Source organism: Helianthus annuus, chromosome 16 (assembly GCF_002127325.2).
Source record: "Helianthus annuus cultivar XRQ/B chromosome 16, HanXRQr2.0-SUNRISE, whole genome shotgun sequence".
NCBI lineage: Eukaryota > Viridiplantae > Streptophyta > Magnoliopsida > Asterales > Asteraceae > Helianthus > Helianthus annuus.
In genome coordinates, this window is record NC_035448.2 from 197,945,392 (window position 1) to 197,950,040 (window position 4,649).

Consider the following 4,649-nt stretch of genomic DNA (forward strand, 5'->3'; position numbering starts at 1 on the left):
GCGCGGTCCAATTCTTCACGGCTTCGATTTTTGAAGGGTCGACATGAATTCCTTTTTCACTAACAACGTGCCCAAGGAATTGAACTTCTTTGATCCAAAACTCGCATTTAGAGAACTTAGCGTATAAACGTTCACTACGCAAGAGTTCGAGTATAAGACGAAGATGACGCTCATGATCGGCTCGAGATTTAGAATAAATGAGGATATCGTCAATAAAGACAATTACGAAGCGATCCAAGTAAGGTTTACAAACACGATTCATGAGGTCCATGAACACAGCGGGTGCGTTGGTTAAGCCAAAAGGCATAACCACGAACTCGTAATGTCCATAGCGAGTACGAAAAACGGTTTTGGGAACGTCCTCTTCGAGGACTCGAAGTTGATGATAACCAGAACGAAGATCGATTTTGGAGAAACAGGTAGCGCCTTGAAGTTGATCAAAGAGGTCGTCGATACGCGGAAGAGGGTAACGATTCTTGACGGTGAGTTTGTTGAGCTCACGATAATCGATGCACATGCGAAAGGAACCATCTTTCTTTTTAACGAAGAGTACGGGAGCACCCCAAGGAGAGGTACTTGGACGAATGAAACCCTTCTCGAGGAGTTCTTGAAGTTGCGAAGATAATTCTTGCATCTCGGAAGGTGCAAGACGATAAGGAGCCTTGGCAACAGGAGTTGCGCCAGGTACGAGATCAATACGAAAATCAACGGATCGAGGAGGAGGAGGACCGGGCAAATCTTCAGGGAAGACGTCAGGGAAATCGCGCACCACTGAAACATCACTTAGGCTCTTTCCCTTGCCTTTTTCTTCCACAACGTGGGCTAAAAAGGCAAAGTACTGTTTGCGTAAGTACTTGTTTGCTTGTGTGCAGGACATCAACTTTAGTCCCCTTGAAGGTCGGTCTCCATAAACGTGTAAAACATCACCAGAGGGAAGAGGTAAGCGAACGAATTTCTCGCGACAAGCGATTTCGGCATGATTCTTTTGAAGCCAATCCATGCCTATGATGACGTCGAAACTACCCAGTTGCATGGGTATGAGATCGATAGAGAAAACGTGCTCGTTAAGAATGAGACGACAATCGAGGAGAATGGAATCGACTAGGATAGACTTGCCATTGGCGATTTCAACGGAAAACGACTTAGGTAGCTTAGAGCGTGCACATTTTAACAATGATTCGAATTCTAAGGACACAAAGCTTTTGTCCGCCTTTGATACTGGTGCGGAACGAGACGGGCTTGCGTGTTTCAACCTTAGAGTCGACGGAAGAGTGAGGAGTTTCAGATGCACGAATCTCGGAAATGACCTTTGGGAGGACGCGAGCGAATTGATCGGCCATGAAAGCCATCATTTTCTTGGTGGAGCGAGACTTTGATTTCTTAGACGCGTTGGAGAGACGAGATGACATCTAAGGTTTAAAGAACGAAATGAGTGAGACTTGGTCATAATGTTTGTTTATGAAAACGAAATTGATCACATAGCATAAAGAGTCACATAGCATAAAGGTTCAAGTTGATTTTCATAGCATAAAAGCTTAAACGTTTCATATAGCATAGTCATGAATTCCACATAGCATAACATAAATAAACGAAAGCATTGTAAATTTAGTTTGTTCACGAGGGATTATTATTGTTTGTGATTGCGATAGCGTGCGAAATGTTTAAAACGACATTTTGAAATGAACGAACGTTCAAGTATAAAAAAATCATATATAAATTGAGGTACATAAAAGAGAGGCTCAATAAAACATTGGAGTGTTTCAGGTAGAGAAACGTCGACTATTCCAAAGTGGGTCGAAAGTTCTTTCGAATTAGAGATATTGTGCTTTGGCCTATAAGTAAGATACTCTCGTCGAGAAGCGATTAACGGTATCTTACCCTTCCGGTTACTACACATCTCTAAATGATTGAAACATTCGGGACTTTGGCGAGAATAAAAATCAAGGAATGGGACTTAATCGACAAGATGCGGGTTTCACCCCTAACTTGACGATTTCGTACCCTAAATGTGGTTGGTACTCGTCGATCAAAATAAAATTTTGACACTTTGACGAGGGTCCACTAGAGTTGAAATGGAAATTACCATTAAGTTGTGGATGTCACTCCTAGCTTAATGGTGAAATTTCGTGCAAAAATAGATTAAAGGTAGAATGAGAGTCGTTTACCAAATTGTGGGTTTCACGCCTATTTTGGTAAATTCTTCTCGTTGGTGTTACAAGAGTATAAAAATAGCATAAGTGTATTCGTGTTAGCCTTAGGAAAGGCACATAAATTTAATCAAAAGTATAGCTAGGAAGCATGCATGGTAGAGTACAAAAGTTTTAAACAACAAATAAGAGGCAAAATTCCTAGAACTATAGATTAGGGCAAAAGCATGGCAATTTTTCCTAATTCCCTATAGTTATGGCTCTGATACCAATCTGTCACACCCCAACCGATGGCGGAAACATCGGGATGAGACGAAGTGTGTAGATTACTCAAAACGTCATAACGCTATGTGACAATAATTAATTTAAATTCAAATTTCATTTCAAAACTAAATGTCATGCATAATTCAAAAGGAAATAACAACTTTGTTTCATAACATAACATAACAAACAAAATGATAGATTAATCTAGGTGTGTATCTAGTCCACCCTAAACTTGTTTCATGAATCATCCATACTTCAAAATCAACCTGCAACATGTATTAAAATAGAGTTTCAATGCAAAAGCAAAGAGCGAGTATACAAGTTTGTTTACATAGCATAATAGAATAAAAACTCATATCCAACATGAACATAATAAAATAGTTTAAACGTGCTAGTTTACGTAGTCCAAGTGATAGCCCAAGTTTCCCAATGCGTTTAAAGTACCTAACCCAAAGTTTAACGGGAGGTTGATATGTCTCCTCCTAACAATACCCCAAAGACTAACGGGGAGGTGCATTACTCCTATAGCGCTACTATTGTTAAGGCGGAACTACACACAAGAATTAAACGTTCACATTGCACAAAAAGTCTCAAGATTCACAAGTTTCATGTTTCATGTTTAAATGGATAGAGTAAGTTTCAAATAAGTTTCAAGTGTCGTGTGCGTTTAATATAGAATACATGTTGCACCCAAAGTGTTTAAAAGTAAAATGGGTTCGAGTATACTCACGGTTTACAAGTGGTGACTTGAAGTTCCGAGAGCAAGTTTGTAGATGAGTTAGTTTGGAGCACCTTGTCCTTCTACACAAGGAAACGTAGGTGTGTGAGTTTGGCGTATACGGAAGATTATAGATTCGGAGTTTAAAATATAAAGAAAGTAACATAGGTAAAAATAATCATCTTGTACACATAACTCTTGTTCTTGACACTATTGAAACTCAAAAGAGTTGGTATGATTTCATGGATTCTAAGATCCATTAGAGTCGTAACAAGGGCATGGTCATAGATGATGTAACGTCCACTTAACAAATAACTATTAAGTCATCATCAAGTCTTAGTTACTTAGATGTTTACGTATAGAATAACTTAGATATTATATAGTTTTACAAGTCCTAAGATTCAAGCATGAGGTAGGAGATTAATGTCTCCATTTAGGTACCTCTTTGTGTCATAGAATACATACATGAGGTAGGAAGAACAAGCTTCCATTTAGGCACCTCTATTGTTCACCACTACACTTGTTGTTATAAACGACAAGGAGGGTCATGAACATACAAGTATCAAGGTATAAACAACAACTAATCTATAGTAAAACATCAAGTAATGAGTGGATTCTTATGAAGGATAGCCCAAGCTAATCCAACCATCACACATACATCAAGCTTCACACTTGAACACTACTTGTGGGTAAAACCCTAATTAAAACAGAAAGTTTATGAGGTTTTAACCTCTGATTTAGATGTCTCAACCATGTTTTTAAGCTTAACCAACCATGAGAGGGGTTGTAAGCATTAGGACATTGGTTTGAGATGTGTTTCACACAAGTTAGATGAAGTTTGCATAAGTTTGAAACAAAACAAAAAGTTTTAGTCCATTTTAGGGCAAATCCAAGCCTGATTCTTCCAAGGAAAAACCAAGGATTCAAACCCAAGGAAATAACAAAGCAATAGGAAGAAGAACCAAGTGATTTGGTTGAGAAATGAGCAAGTTACACTCACTTTTGTAAGTCTTCACGAATCTGTCCAAAACTCAGATTCTCAGCTGATTAGAGAGTAGTTTAGTGAAGACTAGAGAGTTGTGAAAGTGTCAAATGGGTTGGAGAAGGTGGGTATTTATAATGGAGGAGTTAGAAGGTGATTGGAGGTGATTAGAGGTGGATTAAAGGTGATTGGGTGGTTTAGGTTAATGGGATTTCGTGCACAAAGCTGGAAGAAAACACAATCTGCCGAAACAAGGGCCTCGCGTGACGCGAGGGACCTAGGCGTCACGCGGCGGGTATGGTCTCCCATCTTTCGTTTTGTGACACTTTAGTCCCTGAAGTTTGTTTTTAATCCCTTTTGGTGCAAACTTGAGAGTTTAGGGACTTGTTTTGATATAAAAGCATAGTATAAGGTGTAGTTAAGCATGATGATCATAACCAAAGTATATTTAAGCGTATAAGAGTCATATTCAAGTATCGTTCTCGTTCAGAAGACGTTCAATGCATAAGTTTAGATTAATTACAAGTTTCGCACATAG